The 23,622-nt window shown below is 36.9% G+C and overlaps 1 long non-coding RNA gene across 1 annotated transcript; it reads right to left on the minus strand.

Annotated features, from left to right (window-relative positions):
- Positions 1-814: 814 nt before the first annotated feature.
- Positions 815-23,617, minus strand: LOC140848560 (uncharacterized). The gene is made up of 3 exons (XR_012129656.1): positions 23,330-23,617; positions 9,819-9,915; positions 815-4,721 (listed from the first exon to the last, which is right to left on the minus strand). It is a non-coding gene; the product is annotated as an uncharacterized lncRNA (long non-coding RNA).
- Between the last annotated feature and the right edge of the window lie 5 nt (positions 23,618-23,622).

Consider the following 23,622-nt stretch of genomic DNA (forward strand, 5'->3'; position numbering starts at 1 on the left):
CGAAAAATGAGTAAACAATTCAACCATAATTCCTCCTACATTTATACAAACACGGTGTCTTGTAAGTTAACATTTTTAGCACACAGGAGAAATTTTATGTAATAAAATTACTGTATCTTTGGACGTAACAAATCTGAATTTGTACTTACACATATTGATTATATGTGGTAATTCTGAAATTAATGGCACTTTTCCCCACTTGGGGTTCTAGAATGTGTTTGCAGTTTGTGTTATTTATCTTCACCCTTGACCTGGAAGTGGGATATTCCCCTGCCACGGTGTCAGACACTGATACTCTTGTCTCTAATTTTCCAGATGTTTTTAGGAGATTGTTTTCCTGAACTTTGGGTGGCAGGTCTTGGGCTAACACCACCAGGACAAATCTTGGAGATTCCTTTTTGTTCAGCAGTAGCTGTGATGATTCTCATCTGTGACACTAAGGGTTAGTTTTTTATATATAAGAGAAACCGTTAAAATTAAAATGCCTCTATAATGGAATGCTATTACACCTTATTGTAAAAATATTCTCAAGTATCAAGTTTGATTTAATTGGTGTAGCAAACTATAAACCCAGCCACTTACCTTATATGGTCATGGTTAATCTTTTTATTAATAAAAATTAGAATAAACTTAGTCTTGTCAAGTTGCTTGTATTTGGCTGACACCTACAAACATACATACTCTATTCCTTCTGTCTTAACTTTTTAAAATTATGACAGGAAAAATTACAACTGTTACCTCCTTTGATCCTTATTTAGTGGCTGGGTAATAGTTATTGTATAAGTATCTGTGTAAACATGTTATATAACTACTGGATACTAAGCTTTCTTCTGTGAAGCTCTCAGTCTTTGGAATAAAAAAAATGCATTGACACTTCATTTTTCCTTAAATTAAGTGAGAATTTTTTAAGCCGTGTGAGAATTATCTGGTTACCGATATTCATAAAACTTAGAAATATAAAAATAGAGCTTTTAGTGTGTAACAGTTATGCAAGTAATTGTTCTTTTTTTTGAAGTATTGATACACAATCTTATGAATGTTTCACATTGAACAGCATTTTGGTTTCAACACACTTGTCTATTCTTAGAAAATTAAATATGAAAGTAAAATGGTACTGATGAAAATGTTTTCAGTGCACTGTAAATCATTGCCTTCTTAGGGAACCCTGCTTCAGCATCTTTCCTGCATCACACATAAATTCAAATGAAGATAGTAATGTGCATTTCTGGAAGACAAAGGAGCCAAAAAGAAAAAGAGAAGTAGGTACATGAGGTGATCAAGAATCAGGTCAATTTAGTATCTGAGAGCAGTTCTGTTTCAGGCATCTTTATCTGTTCAGATGGTTTATAGTTAAGGCTGTGTGCTGTATAATTGACAGGTTTTTATACACCCCTCATCTCCCCACCTCCCCCAAAATCAATGCATGAGATCAAAGTATAACTAGTATAAATCAAATATTTAATGAATTTACAAAGTCTTGGGGTGTACTCAAATGCTGAAGACATGGGTTTATAGAAAAGTTTGTCTCGACGTTTTATTGCACAACAGTGTTGGACTTTGTAACCTGTCATCTCTACAAAGAAGAAACACCCACCTTATAGGCTTAAAGTTTATTATAGATATGAAAAGGCCCTCCTTAGTACATGTCAAAGAAGGCACTACGGAATTTAGTTTCTTCCAAAAGGAAGTTGGCAAAAATAAGCTGGCATAAGGGGAGAAGCTAGCACTTGCCTATTTTAATGTTGTATGCTTAAGTTGATTAGTAATGCCTGAACAGCAACAAGTTATCTGCGGACGTTCCACTAGAGGGCGATGGCTAAGTCTTGAACAGTATTTACCAGATGTTTTTGAGACTGCAGACACCAGAGAGTTGCTTCTGTACTGAAAGAGCTTCATTTCGAAAAACTAAACCGGGAACCAAATAAAGGGAAGTCCAAAGTGTACTTAAGCCCAAAGAAGACCGCGATTCTACGTGACCCTGGAGTGAGTGCTTGAGCACCCAGCAAAGTGGTGACCAAATGTCAGCTATGATGTCTGTCGTGGTCATCCCTTACTGCGGGAGCAATAGAAATGAAAAACTGGAGAAGAGCTTTGAGCTGCACTTGCAACCGTGAATTACACAGTCTGCCCAGCCCTTCGCAAAATCAGATCCCAGATGCCATTATGGTAGCTTTCCCCTCTACAAGGAGACCAGGAATTTCATGCTGTATATTTATTCTGATTTAGCTGGAATGCCTAAATTCCTTTTAAAAAGTAATTTCAGTGTTCTCAGTACATGTTTTTCAGAAAGTACAAAGAAAAAAATACCCCACCAGCCATCTCATCCTACAGAGAAAACGCCCATTCACATCTGTATTTATTTTATTCTCTTTTAAAAATAGAAGATGGAATCTGTATGCAGTTATAATGTCCTATTTATCCACTTAAAATTACATCTTGAGAGCAGTTGCCATATCAGATTCCATAAGCAAGGTTTCCTTGTCTGCATAGCTTCGTGTTTGTGGATGTGCCATTGTAACCAGTTGCTGTTGTCAAGACTGACACCTGGTTTCATTTTAGCAAGAAGTAGTGCAGTTGTGAACATGTCAGTCTTGGTGTGTAAGATTCCTAGGACACATTCCTGGAATACCATTACTGTATTAAAGGATACAGATATATTCAAGATTTGATATATACTGTCAGAATTCCCTTCTAAAATTGTAAGTTCCATCACAAATACATGGGCTTACCCATATCTTTGCACTAATATACAGTAATCCCATGTTTTATCTTTGTGAGTTTGAAAAGTACAAAATGGTAACCCAATTTGTGTTTCTATCTATCTAGTGAGATACTAGTTTCTGTAATCTGGACACAAGATCTTTATTGGTCATATGTTTTATAGATACTTCCTCCCAGTATGAGCTTTTCTTTCATTCTCTTAACAGAGCTTTTCGAAAGCAGCTCTTAATTTTCACTAAGTCCCTCTATCAACTTTTTCTTAAATGGATTATCATATCTAAGAAATGTGCCTAACAAGGTGACAGTGATTTTTTGTTCTAGAAGTCTAATAAAGTTTTTACTAAATTTAGGTCTGTGATCGATTTCAGTTTGTTTTAACATGTGGCTCATTTGAAAGTTATATATGCAACATACAAATAAATTGAGGTTCATGTTCTTTGTACCTTTGTGGAAGATAATCAGTTGACACAGTGTTGGTCTTTCTGAACTATCCTGTTAGTGTAGATGTACACTTGTATATGTACGTTAGTGAGCTTTTAGCCAGACTACACTGCCTGGATTACTGTAAGTGTTCCGTGTACATTTTAGGATCAGCCTCTTGACAGCCAAAACAAAAATACCGTCTTGGATTCTGATGAAAACTGCACTGAGTGCATAGACCACTTCAGGGAGAGTGAACTTTTTTTTTTACCTTCTCTTTTTATTGCGGTATATAGTTGATACACAGCGTGTTACTTTCAGATGTACAACATAGTAATTCGACAATTATATACATTACGAAATGCTCACCACCATGGTAAGCGTAGCTATGAGAGTGGAAATCTAATGTCTCCCAATCCACGAATGTAGCATATTGCTCCATTTATGTAGATCTTTGATTTCTTTGATCAGTATTTTTAGTTTTCAGCATACAGATCTTGCACATGTATTGTGAGTAAATTTTTTGTGTGTGTGCTGTTGTAACTGGTACTATAAAAATTTTCAATATCCAGTTCATTGCTAACATCTAGAAACTGATTTTTTTTTATTTACCTTGTATTGTGGCTAAATTCACTTACATAAATTTTTTTTAAGTTTTCTATACTTAGTCATGTAAATGTTTTATTTCTTTACAGTCTCGCGAGTTTTCCTTTCCGGTGCCTTTTCTTTTTGTCCTGCGCTGATAGACCTTCCAGTACGATGGTGAAGGGAGTGGGGAGGTCAGAGACAGCTTGGCCTTATCTCCAGTATTAGGAGGCAAGCATTCAGTCTTTTACCATTAAGTATGTTAGTTGCAGGATATTTGTGGGTGGCATTTATGCATCCATATTTTGTGGAGGGCTGAGGACGTTCCCTTTTACTCCTAGTTTTCTGAGTGTTCTTAATCATGAACGGATGTTGGATTTCTTTAGATTTTTCCCATCATTGATTGAAATGATCATTCATGATATCCTTATAATGTTAATATGGTGAATTACATTGGTTTTCAATAGTGGTAACAGCCTTGCATTCCCAGGATATTGCTGGATTATTTTGCTAGTATTTTGTTGAATATTTTTGCCTCAGTGTTCACGATGGATATTAATCTGTACTTTGCTTTTAATGTCCTTGTCTGATAAGTGTAATATTGACCTCATAAAATGAGTTTCCCCTCCTCTCCAATACCATGGAGAGAATGTGAGCAGAGTTCATAAAATTTCTTCCTAAAATGTTGTGTATAATTCACCAGTGATGCCATTTGAACTTATTTATTGGAAGATTTTTATCTGAATTCACTTTTTTCAAATAGACATAGAATTATATTCTTCTTGAAAAAATGTTGGCATTTGTCTTTCAAGGAAATTGTCCATTTCAACTAAGTTGTCAGATTTATGAGCATAGTCACTTAGAACGTTCTCACACCTTCTGTCTCAGCCTGCTCAGGCTGCCATAACAAAATAACAGACTCGTGGTGGTTTTTTTTTCTTCTGGTAGTCAAACCAAAGAGTATTTCATTTCTAATTAGAAAGTCCTTCTCCAACCTAAAATGAGAAAAAGTTATTTTATGTTCACTTTTTACATTTAGTGCTTTTATTACAAATGTTATTTCTTCATTGCATTTTCATTTGTTAATGACATGAGAGCTCTTAATTTAACTATATTTTAAATTTAGCTATTTAGAGCATTTAGTAAATCTAACTTACGTCAGTTCTCTGATGTTTCATATACTTATATTGCCTCCAAATAATTTCATTTCTTTTCCAATATTAGAGTCTCTTATTTCAGAGACTTCTAAATTTAAATTGCAGAAGCTTCTAAAATAATGCTAAATAAAAGGCAGAAACAAAGTATGTTTGTTTTATGCATGACTTCATGGGAATATCTTTGGTGTTTTACATTAAGTATAATTTGGGCTGATGATTTGAGCTACTCTTTATCATGTTTAAGAAAACAATCTCCCTAGTCCTATTTTTACTGTTTTTTTTTTCCTTTTTAATCACATGTGATATCAAATGCTGTGGCTAGCTGTTGAATTTATTTTTTCCCCTTTCAACTAAGTCATGAATAATATTTTTGGAATTTTACTTCCATATACTAAATAAGATCTTCTGTTTTTGTGTGTAGCTATTTTTGTCAAGATAGGGACAGCTTCATGAAATTAAATGAGATGGTCTTGTCTCTGAATGCTTTAGCATGGCTTCCCTTCCTTCACCCAGGCGGACTCTTAGTCATTGCGGGGGAGTGGCGGTGAGATGGCAGGAGGCGAGGTGATACCTGTTGGGTGGTTACTGTCTCTTCCAAAAGGCCCTTGTTCTAATTCTGAACTCCAACAAGATTATAATAGGTAAAAGTTACTATAGGTAAAGTATTCGCTCTAAGTTACCAAATAAGGTGTCCCATTTGTTAGAGTTCATCTTGGCCTATATATCACGACTTTATTGCTTAAAGGGACCTCAGACCTCGTTAAGCCAGCCTCCTCATTTGAAATATGACAAAATATAAAGTTGCTTTGTTGAGGGTCACATAGTTGTGAGTTGTTCACACAGAACTGTAACGTATGTGTCTTCTGGGAACTGAAATGTTTTATTTCTTTATTGTATTTTCTGAATCACCCAGCAGAGTCAGCAGAAGGCTAATTTGAAGTTTTTCAAGTGACATTTTGCTTCCTCACAGTATCTTTGGAAATATTCATTTATTAGTCCAAATCTAGATCAAACTCTTGTTGCCTAACAGATTATGTAGTCATGCCTGGAAGGATCACTTTAGAATTAGAGCCAAAACTAGGCAAAATAATTTGTAATTGGGAATATTATGGAACCAATGCTCTAATAGTACATATTTTCCAGAGTACATTGTGGTTTATGCAGCTCTCTTAATCTCATTTGAACCCTGCGACATCTCAGAGGTGAAAGAGTATTTTTTTCTTCACTGGACCCTTGAGTTCAGGCTCAGAGAGGGTGGCACTTACCCAAGAACGTGCCACTGGTAAGCTTGAGCTCAGACCCAGTTTTTCTTACTCCAGGCCCTGTGGGGGTTTTTGCACTATTATTACACACTGCCTCTGCGATATTAAAGACATTTGCACTTTTATTTCCATTTTATAATGAGAATGATGATAATAGTTGCACTGTACTAAGGGTTTTACATAAATAAACTCATTTAATTTTCTGCATAACGTGTCAAGGACACACAGTACAGGGGAGGTACAGCCGAGGTTTAAACCCAGTTGGGCCCTCTCCAGGGCCCAAAGTCATAACCGCCACTTCAGACTGCCGGAAAAGAAAGGAAGTTCACCCGTAACTCAGCCTGTCAGACGTCACCTGTTTTGCTCCCATATATACAAAAACTGGATTGCTATTCATACTGTTCTATAAACTTTGCACAGTGGCCCACATTTTCCCATCTCTGACAAGCATTTCCATTTTTAATGACTGCTTTATAAGGATATACCATCATATTTTAAATTGTCCTGTTGGCCATGTCTGGAATTTTTTTCCTGTTTTTTTTTTTTCGTGGCAAATAATGTTGCAATGATTATCCATGTACAGACACTAATACTCTTGACCAATTTACTATTAGACCAATTTACTGAAAATGGAAGTTATAGATAAAGACTACATTTTAAATCTGGATACACAGTTTTAGAACTGCCCACCAGAAAGGTCACAGACAAAGCTTTGTTAGGTAGTGAAACAAGCTTAAGATCGTAATTTAGATACTAACATTACAGATGCCAAAGCGGTCCCCAAAATTTGGATCAAAATGTCCATTTGCTTACTAATTATAGTAAGTTTGGCCCTAATTTTTCCAAGAGCAATAAACTTCCAGAGTTCTAGAGCGAGATAAAACTTAACAAATCAAGGTAAAACATTCTCTGCAGGATGTAACTGGCTGTTAACTTTCTCTTGACAAGAGAGTAGAATAATTTGAGAGAGATCATTCCCTGGATTAACACACAGCCTGCATTTTTTTTTTTTTGAGCACTCTAAAGGAAACATCCTTTCCTACTAGTCAAATGCTAAATAATTAAACTTCATAAACTGACCTTTGCATAAGCCCATAAATAAAAAGTAGAACTCAGTGATTAATGAGGTTCTGAAGGAAATGTGCCTGGCAGGGCAGATGGTGTAGAATTACTCAGCGAGTCGTAGGCTCTCCGTAAATCGGGAGAGAAGAATCTGCCCTAACCAGAGCCATCTTTCTAGACAGTGCCTTGGAGGCTGAGAAACTATAGAAAACAGAATTCATACTTGGGTGAAAATGCAAATGCAGTGTGGTATCAATGAGTCTGTACTTTGGTGTCCAAAGATTCTGGATTCGAGTCATGGCTCTGCCACTATCATCTTATATATGGTACTTTGCAAATGTCTCAAGTTTCTTATCTGTACAACAGTAGTAGTAACCCATAAGACTGCTGAGAGAATTAAATAGGAAATGAACTACATGAAGTATGTATAAAGCCTGGCACATGTAAGTACAATAACTTCAGTGGCTGTTGTAAATGCTTGACACTCTTCTACCTGATTTATTATCTAACTTGATTTGAATAAAGGCAGTGGGGAAAATGACACACAGTGTAGAACCTACAAAATCTCTAGCATCCAGACCCAGTTTAACTCATATATAAAACAAATTTCTGTGCATGATAACACACTTTACAGACATGTTCAGGCTTTCCCCTAAAGCAGGGCAATGAGACCACATATGTGACAGGATCTCACTTGCATGTGACTTTTCTCATTACAATAAAGAGGGAAAGGGACATTTACCAGGGCAATTGGAAATAATTCAGGCTTTACCCAGTAATTCAGTGTGCTTTGAAACCTGGTTCTTTATACCAAGGAAACCCTATTTTAGTTTACAAAGCCTTTGTCTCCCCCCTTTTCCATCTTCCACGCTTCCCTCGTGCCCTGTACTCCCATTCACAGGCATGCTGAGTGTCTTGTCTGTAACCAAGCTTTATTCTTTATGTCTCAGTTCAGATGTCTCCTCCTCGGAGAGCTTTCTCCAGACCAAAGCTAGTCCACTCCCGTTTGGTTAGTTTTGATCACCAACCCCCAGGCCTTCTATTTTCATGGCACCTTACCTGAAGTTATGTCAATCATTCATTTGGTAATTATCTGTCTAATGAGACAGGAAGCTAGAGAAAAGAAGCCACATCTGAACTCTAACTGTAGTGATCTGGATTCCAAAACATGCCTGACACTAAATTGCTCAGAGAATATTTCAGTGAATAGCTGAATGAACACATCCTGACTTTTTTGATTAGTCCTCTCTAACCTTGCCCAAGATACTGAATGTACCTAAGCTTTAGATTTCTCATTGATAAAGTAATGTTTATAGTGATACTTAACTCAGGGTTGTAATGGGATCAACTGAGTCCATGTATGTAAAGCACGTAGCCCAGGCCCAGGCACTAAAAATTGCTATTGTGATGTTGGCCTTTTTAATGATGATATGAAATTTTGTTTATAGAAGGAAATTTTCACTGGATATAGATTCTAGGTTAACTTCTATACTGTTAGCACTTTAAAGAGATTCCAGGCTTTTCTGCCTTCCATAATTTCCAGTTACAGGTCTGTCATATCCTTATCTTTGTTGCGGTAAAAAGTTGTCATCCTTTTGCTGCTGCTTTTAAGATGCTCTCTTTATTGGCCATGTGATTATGATGAGCTTTGGTATGATTTTCCTGCTTGGGATTCATTGGGTATTTTCTGGGCATGGGATCATGGTTTCCATCAAGTTGGAAAATTTTTCTTCAAAGAAATTATCTCTGTAATGGTTTTCTCTGTCCTTATCTCTTTTCTCCTTTTAGGACTCCAATTATATCTATGTTAGACTTTTTGATAATATCCCCTAGGTCACTGAGGGTTTGTTAATTTTTTTCCCCATCATTTATCTGTGTACTTTTTAATGGGTTCTATTGTTTTGTTATCAAGCTCACAAGTCTTTTTTTCTGCAATATACAATTAGTTGTTATTATACATATCCAGTGAATTTTTCATTTCAGATACTTTTCCATCCCTAAAGGTTCTATTTTATTTTAACCTTTCATTTTTCTCTCATTATGGTTTTCTTTAAAATCTTTGAGCATATTTGCAATAACTACTTTAAACATCCTTGTCTACTAATTCTATCTGTCATTTCTGGAAGTATTTCTATTGACTGATTTAACTCTTAGTTATGGTTTAGATTTTTCTGCTTCTTGCCATATCAAGCAATTTTTTTTATTAGTTTCTGGACATTCTGAATCATGGGAATGTTACATTGTTGAACATCTAGATTTTGTTTTCTTCTTTTAAAGAGTAATTGGATTTGTTCCAGCAAGCAATCGTTTGCATTTCAATTTTATCTCTTCAAGACTTATCTTTTATTAAGGGGGAAAAAAGATGGTGGAGCAGGAAAGCAAAGTAGGAACCTCCTCCCTCAAATGCAACAATGAAGCAACTACGGCAAATACAACTAAACCTGCAGAACAGACCATCTAAACCTGGCAAAGAAGAGAAGACCACACAGAAAAGGATAAAGTGGCAGAGCTGCAATCAAGTGGGACCCAAGCCCTTCCCCCATCCCAGCCCACAGACGGGAGGAAGAGGAACAGAGTGGGGAGGGGACAGGCACTCAGGAACTCTGCACACCTGGCCCTGGAGATCTGCTCTGGGAACATGAGGCCACATTGCACTGGGTTCTGGTGATTGCAGGGCTGGACAACAGGGACATGCTCCGCCAGTCCTGCTGAGACCAAAAACAGAGGCCTGCAGCTGAAATATTTGCCAGCAGTGGAAGGGGTTCTAGAGGGGAGTGGGTTAGATGGTACTCTCTCCACAGGAGAAAGTGGAGGCGTGCAGATGAATGGTACTTCCCCAGCCCTCCCTCAGCGCAAGAGGTCAGACACTCTTGGGAGCCCCAGATGCTCCCTCTCCCTTGCTGGTAGCTCAGCCCCAAGGTGCTTCCCTGCATACCTCTAGCATGCCAGCCTACTTGGCCAAGCAGCATCAGCTTTGCTGCCTGCCAGGCAGAGGGAGGCTCTCCCATCTTTCTTGGCCCTGTCTCAGCCCAACTGGAGAGGCACCTGCAGGAGCCACCTCAAAGTGCTCCTTCCTCATTGCTGGCAGCCAAGCCTGGTGGCATGCACTTGCTATTGCTCAGCAAGAGCACCCCTGAGACTCACTGCCTCCAATGCCCCACGTTGACGGCACACCATGCTGCACCACTGCTACCAGACTTGCTGCACCATCCACCTGTCCCAGAGCAGGGAGACTGACCCACACACCCTGTTAACCCAGTAGCCTTGCCATCACCATTGCTGCAGGGAAGGCAGAGGGTGACCCTACCCACAACGATCCCAGTAGAAGCCACTGCTCTGATCACAAAAAGCCAGCTGAGGCAAACTGTTGACCATGGGGGACCGAGATAGACCATAGCCAGCAGACAGAAAGACAGCCCTACCCATTGCCCACCAACAGCAACTGGGACTCTACCCCAAAGGAGAACCAAGCACTGGAGAATAAAGAGTCTTGAGCTTCTGGGCACCACAGGACACTTTCTTCATAAAGCCTTTACTCTGTAGACCAGGAAGCATAGAAGATCCATCGAATACAAAGGAAGACACACAGAAACCCTGACAAAATGAGGAGGCAGAGAAATATGTTCTAAACAAAAGTGCAGGATAAGACACCAGAAAGAAGGCTAAACGAAATGGAGATCACCAATCTATGGATCTATGGAAGAGTATTGAAGAGCTCAGGAAGGACTTCAAAAAAGAGACAGAAGAGCTGAAAAAGAGATAATCAGAACTGAAGAATACAATAACAAATGAAATGTACAACGGAGGCAATGAATTATAGATTGTTGCAAGTAGAGGAGACAATGAAATGGAAATTAGAGAACAGGAAAACAACAAAGCTGAGGAGAGAAAAAATATAAGCGAGAGGATGCTAAGAGAGCTGTATGACAACTCCAAACAAACCAGTATTTGTGTAATGGTACCAAAAGGAGAAGAGAGAGACAAAGAGATAGAAAGTCTCTTTGAGGAAATAATTGTTGAAAAATTCCTCAATCTGGGGAAGGAAATAGACATTCAGTTCGTGGAAGCCCAGAGAACCCCTAACAAAAGGAACCCCAGGAAGACACCACCAAGACACAAAATAATTAAAATGACAAATATTAAGGATAAGCAAAGAGTATTGAAAACAGCCAGAGAAAGAAAAATGATTACTTATAAGGGAAACCCCATTAGGCTATCAGCAGACTTCTCAACAGAAAATTTACAGGCCAGAAGGGAGTAGCATGAAATATTTTATGTAGTGAAACAGAAGGACCTTCAACCAAGAATCCTCTACCCAGTAAGATTATCTTTCAAATTTGAAGGAGAGATTAAACATTTCCCAGATAAACAAAGGCTGAAGGAATTTATAACCACTAAACCAGCATTGCAGGATGTGTTAAAGGGCCTTCTGTAGATGGAAATATTCCTAAGCCTAAATAGTGTTCACCAGTGAAAATAAACAAACAGTAAAGTTAGTAGACCAATTAATAAGCAACTACAAAGGTAAAACAAAAGTAGTAAAATCAACTATACACAAAATCAGTCAAAGGATACACAAAAAAGTGCAGATTATGACATCTAATACATAAAGTATGGAGGAAGAAGAAAAAGAAGAAAAGAAGTACTTTTAGATTGTGTTTGAAATAGAGCAATCATCAACTTAATATATACTGTTATTATAGTCAGGAAGCTATCCTTGACCCTTTTGGTGAACACAAACCTAAAGCCTATAATACACACAAAATTAAAATGAAATACCCAATCACAACACTAAATAAAACCATCAAATAATGAGAAGAGGATAAGAGAGGGAAAAAAACAGAGAGGAAGAGGAACTATAAAAACAACCAGGAAACAATAAAATGGCAATAAGTACATATCTCTAATTACATTAAATGTAAATGGACTGACTGCACCAATCAAAAGACACAGAGTGGCAGAATGGATAAAGAAACCGGATCCATCTATATGTTGCCTACAAGAGACTCATTTCAGATCCAAAGACATTTATGGACTAAAAGTAAAAGGGTGGAAAAAGATACCTCATGCAAATAATAGGGAGAAAAAAGCAGGAGTTGCAGTACTTATATCCAACAAAATGGACTTCAAAACAAAGAAAAAAAACAAGACAAAGAAGGACATTACATAATGATAAAACGGTCAGTCCAACAAGAGGATATAACCATTTAAAATATCTATGCACCCAACATAGGAACCCCTAAATATGTAAAACAAATATTAACAGAATTGAAGGGGGGAATAGATTGCAACTCATTCATTTTAGGAGACTTTAACACACCACTCACATCAATACACAGATCAACCACACAGAAGAAAATAAATAAGGAAACAGGCACTGAAAATACAATAGATCAGAAAGACTTAACAGATATCTACAGAACATTCCACCCAAAAGCAGCAGGATACATTTTCCTCAAGCGTACATGGAATGTTCTCCAGATCACATACTAGACCAAAAAAGCCTCAATAAAGATTAAAATTGTATCAAGCGACTACTCAGACCACAATAGTATGAAATGAGCAATAAATTACATAAAGAAAAAAAAAGCCCCCAAACACATGGAAGCTAAACAACATGCTTCTAAAAAGTCAAAGGATTACTGAACAAATCAGGCAATACATGGGGAAAAATTAAAACAAAATACACCAGTCCAAAATTTGTGGGACACAGCAAAAGTGGTTTTAAGTGGGCAGTAAATAGCAATACAGGCCTACCTCAAGGAACAGGTACAATACCAAATAAACAGTCTAAACTCAGAACTAAAGAAACTAAAAAAAAGAACAAATGAAAACCAAAGTCAGTAAAAGGAGGGACATAATAAAGATGAGAACAGAAATAAATTAATAGAGAAGAATAAAACAATAGAAAAAAATCAACTGAGAGCTGGTTCTTTGAGAAAATAAAACTGGATAAACCTGTAGCCAGACTTACCAAGAAAAAAAGAGAGAGTATGCACATAAATAAAATAGAAATGAAGAAGGAATAGTCACAATGGATAACAAAAATACAAAGAATTATTAGAGAATACTATGAAAAATTATATGCCAATAAATTAGACAACCTAGAAGAAATGGACAACTTTCTAGGAAAATACAACCTTCCAAGACTGACCCAGGAAGAAATAGAAAGTCTGAACAGACCAATCACCAGCAATGAAATTGAATTGATAATTGAAAAGGTCCCAAGAAACAAAACTTCAGGACCACATGGCTTCACAGCTGAATTCTACCAAATATTTAAAGAGCTAATGCCCATCCTTAAAGCATTCCAAAAAGTAGAAGAGAAGAGGAGGGAATACTTCCAAACTCATTCTACGAGGCAGCAGCACTCTAACTCAAAAACCAAAGAGACCACACACAAAAAAAGAAAATTACAGACCAATATCCCTGATTAACATAGATGTAAAAATCCTCAACAAAATATTAGCAAACCAAATTCAAAAGTAAATCATAACCATGTGGTACTTATTCCAGGGATGCAAAGATGGTATACTATTTATAAATCAATCAGTATCACACACCCCATTAACAAAAAGAAGGATAAAAACCACATATAAAAAACACATAATCATCTCAACAGATGCTGTAAAAGCATTTGACAAAATTCAACATCCATTCATGATAAAAACTCAACAAAATGGGTATAGAGGGTATGTACCTCAATAGAGGCCATGTATGGTAAACTCGCAGCTAACATTATACTCAATGGCAAAAGGCTGAACCTTATTTTTATTAAGCTGCATGAAGCTGGCCATTGTCTAAACCAGTAGCATATAGCCACATTTAACTGTTGAAGTTTCAATATAAATTATTTAAATGAATTAAAGTTAAGTAAAACTACAAATTCAGTTCCTTAGCTACCCTAGACACATTTCAAGTACACAACAGCCATGTGGCTAGTAGCAACTATATTGGAAATCACTAGTCTGTAATATCTTTTACTCTAGAGATAGTTTAGATGGACTCCTAAGGCATGACCTTTCTGGGGTCTCTATTGGGTGTTTAATGAGAACACTCCAATCTGTCTTATTAGAAATTATATATATCCTATTCCTGAATAATTTCCATCCCTGGAAATTGTTCAGCTTACAGTTCCTCAGGGATTCTTTGCTTGTAGAATATCACTTGACACTTGCGTGGTTTAGTATTAAGCAAAAAAAAAGACGGGGGTCATTGCAGATTTATTTTTCATGCATTGGTCCCTTTTTTCCCAAACTCTGCCCAACAACTTACAGTCATCTTACCTCAAGTCAATTAGATCACACCATTCTAGGATTTACTTTAGCCTGCCAGAAGGTCCAGTTTATTCCTTAGCTTAACCTATATGCTGTTTTTCCCTGCTCCAGCCCCTAATCAAGTAATTTGCAACCTGGGCAGGAGAAAAGCACCATGGGTAACTTTTCCTTCCATTGATGAAAAATGCCCAGATATGAACAGTGTAGTAAAAACAGGAAAGAGTCCATCTTAAAGCTGAGATTGTATTTTAAAAGCCAGAAATTTAGGAAGTAAGATTCCTAACATATTCTTTAGCAAACAGACAATAACTCAGCCCATAACTTGGGGTACATACATACAACAGACAATAACTTGGGAGCAGGACAGGCTATCTTGATGGATATGTTCCCAGAGGGAAGATGCTATCCTGGGGAGGAACTGGATCAGTCAATTTCTTGTGTTAATTTTGCAGAATTAACTAGAGGACTGATAATAGAAGAGAAGAGACTTAGTGTCTCTCACCAGAGAGAAGCATCTTGAGACCACTTAACAAGTCTACAACCCCTAGCCTTTTGTCACATTCTTGAAAAATCCTTAAAAGGGGGAACCCCCAACCTTTCAGGGGGCCTCCTCTCTGAGGATGCCCTCACTTTCTCTCTCTTCAAATAAAACTTTTACTCTGTTTCACTACTGTGTCTCTTCTCTTCAATTGTTTATTGTGGCGCAGACTGAGGAAAAAAAACCGCCCCGAACAGGTAGAAGAAGAATTATAGTGCTTTCATTTTTGTTCCTTTCTTGGCATTAAAAAAAACTTTTTAAAGAAATGGAGGACTAAAGGAATTCTATAAATATATATACATGAACTAAATGAACAAAAAAAATTTTAAGTTAGATATATTGTAGAACAAATAGATCTATAGTGAAAGATATTTTGATATTAAATGGAAAGTATGAGATAAAATATTAAGCCATCCTAACACACCTACTAATAAATATAAATGTGTTAAACTACCCTATTAAAAAATCTGATTATATCTCCAAGCAGATTACTTTATGCTGTTATCAAGTGACACATCTAATAGAATGTACCTCAGAAAGGTGGCAAAGAAAAGGATACATAAAGGTACCTCAGGATGTTGCAACTAAAAAAACTGTAACAATAAAATATTAGGTGTTAATACCAGACAAGTTTTACCTGGAAAAAAATTATGACCAATTCATAAAGATAAACAGTTATGAATATCTGTGAATCAAAAAATGAAGTATCAGCCATAACCAAAGGAGATAAAAGAAACAGACATATACTAGGGGTGAGAAATATTGATCTCTTGAAATCTATGATACATAAAAAGGTGGAAAAATGTAAAATCCTAAATGACATCCTTATTAAGGTAGTCCCAAAGTCACACCAAACCTGATACCCTGAACAAAGAAATTATAGCTTCTTTTCAAATAGTCATGGAACATTCTCTAAAAGAAACCATGTATTAGGCTTCGTAGAAAGCCTACAAAAAATCTCCAAGCTAGAAATAGTTCAAAAGCATATTCTGACCAAGAAGAAACTCTTACAATATCCAGATTAATAAAGAAGGAATAAAATAAGCATCCAATGTAAAAAGCTAGGAAAAGATAAGAAGTGATGGCTAATGAGTACAGGGTTTCTTTTGGGGGTAACAAAAGGCCAAAACTGGATTGTGGTGGTGGTTTCACAACTCTGTGAATATAATAAAAGCACCAAATTGTGACTTTAAATGGATTAATTATAGAATATGTGAATTATATCTCAAGCTGTTAAAAAAGGATGTAAGGATAATACAATTTCAAAGAAGAAATTGAATTTAAAAGAGTCAATAAATAGATAAGCCATTAGGTAATACAATCAAGAAAAATTACAGGACAAATAACACAAAATAAACTATACAGGCAACATCATGCAGAAACAAATCTCATCCCCTAGAAACACTATGTCCAGATGTATCCTTAGGGGAATTATACCAAACACTTAAGGAAAAGTAATTTCAATTATACCTACTTAAGACCCTAGAAAAGGAAACATAAAAAATTTTTTAATAAAATGAGCATAAGGTATGCCAAAACTCAGAAAAGAATAAGAAATGTTTTAGACCTTTTTGAAGAAGCATGCTTTAAAATTTTAATAAAAATAGAATAAGGAGGGATATAGTGTAAAAATGAATAAAGGCAAACTAATTCAAAATAGGGTCAGTAAGTAACTAAGGGGCAGTTCTCACTCAAGTACCACTTGTCACATTATTTTACAGCAGAAGGAAGATTTCTTCCTTGACCCACAACAACCAACCCAAGAAGAAGCAGTCACAACCCCAAACCCTTGCTCTCCTCCAATGAATTTTTGTTCAACACAATCCCTCCCAACTTTGTCTTTTTCTTCTATAAAAAGACACTTTTCTCCTTTGTTCTTTTGACTTACCTATGGTTCCCCACAGTTTGCATATTCCAAATTGCAATTCCTTTGGTTTTCCCAAATAAACTTGACTTTGCTGGCTAAACAGCTTACCTTTTTCTTTTAATGGTTGGCATTTCTTGGTGTCATAAGTGGGATCTGAAGGAAAAATAAACCTGAAGAACTAACAATCCCTAGAACCACATGCAGTACCCATTTTTGAGCCCCTTTTGTTCTCTGCTTCTGTAAATTGTCTTCTTCATTTCAGTTCAGTCTCTTCTTGGATTCAAATTCTTTTCTTTTGAACAAGATCAACTTTCTTTGGGCTCTATTTTTAGGAAGATATCACCCTCCCGCTGCATACTATTTTGTTTTCTAAACTTCTGATTCTCTACACTCTCTGTGTTCTGAGCTCTCAAATTCTATTGTGCACACTTGTTTTCTATTTCTGTTCTGTTCTGTTTCTGCTTGTTGAAGCTTCTTGGTTAAGTCACCATCCTGTTCAAAATGAGGGAAAACACATGATTCCTAGTGCTTTAGAACAGCTGTTGGAAAATAGGGCCCCTTATGTAGTACATTTTAGGGAATCCAAAAGCAAAAAATTTCCACCTGGTCACTGGGCCAGGACCTTGTGTCATTCTAGAAAAAAAAAGGATGACCTTTTGGATAATTTGGAATTGTGCTGGCCATTCTGGGGAATCTTCATTTTAGATAAATCCACCTTAATGGGCACCCTTAAAAGAGAGAATCCTAAACCTCTTAGAGACAATGGAATGCATTCTTTGACTGGCATGCAGATGTTCCCGAAAGACAAAATTACACCACACCCAGTTCTAAAAGGATTTTTACAGCATGCAAATTAAAATATCTTTAGTAAAAAAATGTGTCCATGTGAACAGGTAAACTTAACTTAGACCATTGGCCAGAAACACAATTTGGATCCAGCTATTATTTTGAGCTTTGTATCTGAAAAATGGCAAAAATTTTAGACAAAATGTGTAAGATCTCTGTGTGTTTATATTATATATGTCTACATATATATGTTATATCTATGTGATAGTTTTCTACTTCTGGATAATATTGCCATGATACTTTAAAATTTGATTTAATTAAGTAAATTTCTGTTTAATTGGCTTACAGAAATATAAGCACTTACGTAAATGAAGTAAACATGAATATTTTTTGAATTCACATGATCTGAGATAGTCTTTGATAAATCAAAGTCAAGTTGAAGTTTGTCATTTGATAAAAAGCAGGCATGTCTTCAGAGTTATTGCATTAAATATAATGCAGGTAACAACTTTTTTCTACCTGGACTGATTAGTCAAATAAATTCATTTTATCTCTGTTGCAAAATTTGTTAGCCAGAAAATCTGCTTGAGATATGGTTGACTTTGTCTAATGTCTCATGAAGTTTTTGTGAGTAATCTAAACATAATTGTTGGGAACAAATGATTTAGGTACATGAAAATGGGAAAGAGTTTTGTAGGGGTGTAATAACTTTTATGGCATGTGTGCTTAAAAATGGCTTCCCCCAATCTTTTTGATAAGATTGTAATGAATTTAAGCTAAAAAAAAGTATTTAATATCAAAAATATACTGGTGCAGAATTAGAATTTAGTTTGTCTCTCTGATAAAAGGACAAAGTTTTCTTAGATCACTGGTCTGCTTTTAATAAGAAATTGTAAACAGAGTTTCTTCACTTTTAATGTAACCTACCAGGAAAACAGAGATTCTGTGTTTTGTGTTTATCAGGTCTCGATTACTTAAAAAAAAATCTTTTCGGTTAAAAAGGACTAAGGCTTTCTGCAACCATATAACCTTTGGTATTTGCCTTTAAAATTTTTTTTGTCACTTTGGTTAAATGGATAATTAAGTCTTAATTCATAATTTTCTGTGATCCTATTTGGTCAAGTGCCTAAAGTTTTTTGATATTTTTCACAAACTTCCCAAAATTCAAATTCTGGGTGGAGTGTTTTTGACCTTGAACTAACTTTGGGATTTTCCAGAGGGCCCCTGAAACATCTCAAAAGATTTGTTCTCTCTCTTTATAAAAAGGCAGCTGTTAAACTAATTAAGCTTATAATATACTAAATTACATGGGAAGCTTGTCAAATAAGAATACTAAACCCAAGAATAAAAATAAAAAACAACAAAAAACAAAAAGAATACTAAACCTTCTTTACCTTATATTTGTATAGGTGTATGTTAATATAACATATTAACAGTGTTTCAAATAGTATACGAAATTCCTAAAATTCTGATATGTTCTGATACAATGTTATCAGTTGTAATTTTAAAATGTATGTCACAGAAATAAGCAAACCCCCTTGCTAATTCTGTTATGAACTCTCATCAATCTTTAATAATGGGCTTTTTAAAGCCTTTTGTCATTTATAGACAGTTATTGCTTTACTCTGATGCTTTTGAATTTCATCTTCAGAGAAATTCATAGAAAGGATTCTGACAAGTATTCTAGAATTCAGGTATCTGATAGCTGTAAGATAATACCACTGAATTGGATTTAGGAAAACTTTTTCTATTAAGCTATCTATGACTTACAACAATTTGGCAAAATCATTGTGAACAAAGATGAAACGATTCCTTTTCTCCCTACCTGATCCCTCCAGAATTTGGAAACTCTTGTGTAATTTTCCTCATGATAATGTAGTTAAGTTATTTGCATAAGTTCAAGAAGAATATACTCTCCTTATAAACAGGCCACTGACTCCTCTGTGGCTAACATATTAGAAAAAAGTCACTCCCCTTCAAACTTCATAGTGACCACACTTCTTAGTGACCTAACTTCACTGGTCAGATACTCTGACAAGTTTGTGCTGTTTGGCCAGTTTTACAACATTTTTACTGTGCTTACCACCCTCAATCTTCAGAACTAGTTGAACATACTAATGGCGTCATTAACAGCTAATTATAAAAATTTGTAGAAACCCTTCAAATACCCTGGCCAAAAGCACTGCATTTGCTTCTTCTGAATCTTAGGTCCATCTCTTTCAAAAGTCATAACCTTTTCCCTTTTGAGATAATCACAGGATTCCCAATGCACCCAGCCCTGCTCCTTTGATCCAGAGCTGATAAAAGGGGATATACTTCAATTTTGCAAAGGTCTAACCATATCCTTAGAGAATACTCACACTTTAGTAGAAGAATCTTTACACAGTGCACTCCCAGGAATAAAAAACACCAGACATCATAATCATCTGCAGCCTGGAGATTTCATCTACTGGAAATGACACCTTTAGAAATACTCCCTCCACCCTGACTGGAAGGGACCTTACTGAGAATCGAAGCAGCCTGCAGCTGAGGCAGCCAACTTTCCCAAGATTAGTGGATCGGGTCTATTTACCTTTCTCACTGTTGCTTCTTACCTTATTTTCTCCCTGTCTTTCTTAGAAAGACAATACTCTTATTCACATTTCCAAATCTCTTGCAAAATTGGGAAAACTTTTTGATTGTTGGATTGTTAGCAGAAACTCTGCTCTGTTCTTGACAGACTCCTGAGGTCTTACCTGGAGCCAAGCTCTTCTTAGTCCCAAGTGACACTGCGGATCACACCCACAAGCCTTTGCATGTTACCTATGAGACTGGCTATCATGGCCAGGGATTCCCATACTTTGTTTCAACTTTACCCGTCATAACCATACGAGCTCAACAAAAGACCTCTACCTTTGCCAACTATACATTTTCCCATCCCACCCCCAAACCTCATGTTCTTTTCCTTAAATATGATCTGTCCCCATATACCCAAAGGAAATACAAATGGGCTAACTCCTCTTTGCAAGTCTTTTAGCAAAGACCCCCTTTAGTATAATATGGTACCTCACAGAAGGTCATTCCAATTCATCTGATCCCTGGCTTGAAAAGTTCAATAAGGAAGTTCTGGCTAGTGGATCTATCAATAACCAGACCTTAGCTACAGTCGTCTGTGCTCCACCTGGTTTCATTTTTGTCCGCAGTAGATGGCATTTCCCATGTGCACATGAATGTTTAGATAGCTGATGAATTGGAGACCAGTGCTTATTGGGACATTTAAACGGCAGTCCTTCGGCTCGCTGCCCCTGACTTCAGGGCCTGCCCTGGCCATATGATGACAACACAACAGGTGGCAGGTTGGGCCTGGGTCATTCCCAGAGCAGCTTTAATTTGTTAACATTTGATAACAAATCAGAAGCCTCCCATTGGTCCTTTCATTGCTGTACCCCATTAAGCTTCCATGGCCACCCTAAAAGGGAACTTCCAAGAGGCATACATGATTCTGAGTTTGTCTGCATAGCAAGAGCCTTTTTCCCTTGAGTCACAGTAAGTGCCAATGAGCACATGATCAGAAATCTCTCCCTAACATTACGAGAGCTAGCTGTTTCCACAGTCAAAGCAGTAGCAGCCCTACAACAATCATTTGACGAGTTCGTTAAGATATTTTGGACAATGGTAAAGCTCTTGATTACCTATTTTGCTGATCAAGAAGTTGTTTGTGCACTAGCAAAAACCATCTATTGCACCTACATAAATTCCCCTGGAGAGGTAGAAACTCAGTTATACAAGGTCAGAGAACAAGCATACTGGTTAGAGCAGATCACACCTGACTCTCCGTGGTCCTCTGAGTTATTCAGTTGGCTACCTTCAGGTCTAAAATTATGGTTTGGAACCATCATGTGACTTGGATTTGTCATGTTACTTTTAATTCTGTTTTGCATAATTCTGTCTAAACTTTGTACTTGTTGCCTGTTAAATCTCTGCAGAGGTGATGCACCAAATAGAATGTTAGCTCAATGCTTTGAGATGATTTCCAATGCTTACGATCTAGACAAGGTATTAATTTAAGAGTGGAAGATGCCTGAGAGCCCCTCCCCCTACCTTCTCTGTTGCTTAAATGAGGTGTCTGTGGTTTCTGTCACCACCTGGTCTTCCCTCAGCCTGGGACATGGATCCTGGGAAAGGTCCTTCCTGGCACCAAGGGACACAGATGGACAAAAATGTTTAAGAAATAAATAGATAAATAACCAGATACTTGAGCAGTGTTTTCAAGGGAAGACCTTGTCTTAAAGGGGGAAATGTGAAAATGAACAAAGAAAACCTAATTCTAAACGGAGTGGGGAGAATTCTTGCTCATGTACCACCCCTTGAAACTTACTTCTCATACCCCAGCAGGAAGAGGATTTTCTCCTGGCCTGGAAACAACCTAGTCAATGAGAAAGCTGCTGTAACCCCAAACTTTTGGTCTTTTCCAGTGAACTTTTTCAGAGCCACTCCTCTCAACTTGGTCCTTTCCTCTATTAAAGGGTGCTACCCTCCTTTGTTCTATGGACTTGCCTATGGTTGGCCACAATTTGCATGTACCAAGTTGAAATTTCTCTGCTGTTCCTGAATAAACGTGACTTTGCTGGATAAGTTGTTTACCTTTTTCTTTTAACAACTGACAAAAGACCTGAATGGAAAGACAATTTAAAATATATGTCCATTATCCCAATTAATCTACTAACTGAGTACATTTCTGACCAAAATCTTAAAAGAATTTGCAATGAGATTTCACAACTCTATCCTTAAAAAAAAAAAAAAAACCTCTTTAGTATATAAATTTTCAAGTGTATTCACTACTGGAGGAATAGCTTAATGTTTCCATCACCTAGCTTCAATAATTACCAACACATAGTTAGTCTTGAACATTCAGGTTTTAAGTTTATCTCAAGAGTAATTAAATAGTCACAGAAATTTTTAAAAAGACAAACAAGGAGAAACTTTCTCTAATAGTTATCAAATAGAGAGCTATTGTTGAGAGGCCCGTGGAAAAGAAGAATGTGATAAGGGTGCAGTTTCCAATCAGTGTGGAAAGGATGATTTAAAAATAAATAAACATTGTTGGATCAACTGACTACTCAATTGGGAAGAACTTATGTAATTCACAACATATCAAAAATAAATTTCAGATAAATTAAGGGCCTAAATATAAAAATTAAATCTATGAGAAAATTAGAAAAATTTGTAGGGGGTATATTCCAAGCCAAGTAACAATAACAGATTTGATTGCATGAAAAATTTAAACTTCTGCAGAATGAAGCAAAGTTATAAGTGACAGATTGAGGGAAATATGTGCCACACATAAATCAGACCAGGGAAATGACAAGGACATGGAGATAATGAAGTAGGCTCAGTGTTTAGGAACATACTTTACTATCGCCCACACACAGGAAACACGGCTTCCCAAAAATATGAGATGGGATTTCAGTGGTTAGTTTCTTCTCTTTCCCTAAAATTCTTCCAGTTTTTTACAAGCACCGTATATTACGTTTGTAATTCAAATTTAAACCTTTCACAGCTAAAAATCTGGCCTGCCTTATGTTGTTCCCTGTTAATGCTTCACCAGCTTTATTTTAGATTTATGACGCAGAGGCACCGGGGTTTTGCCGCCTTTGTGTCACCGTGATACTTACTACAGAAGTGAGTCCTTAAAACAATGTTGATCCTGTAGGTGAGGGACGTCCAGTGCCGACACGTGAGACCTTACGCTTCCTCATTGCACACTCTCCCCATCCTCTATCCCAGTTCCAGGCGCATAACTCACTTCATCTGCCAGCACGAAATGACACGCAAGAATTCATTCCTGGAGCGCGCGTCACCGCAAATCCCGCGCCTCTGGATCTGAGGCTGCTCTGGGGACGCCCCCGGCCGCCAAGCCGCCTGGTATGTTGTCATCACGTGGTCTGGGCGGGCCCTGGCGTCAGGG

The sequence above is a fragment of the Manis javanica genome, chromosome 3, assembly GCF_040802235.1.
Source record: "Manis javanica isolate MJ-LG chromosome 3, MJ_LKY, whole genome shotgun sequence".
NCBI lineage: Eukaryota > Metazoa > Chordata > Mammalia > Pholidota > Manidae > Manis > Manis javanica.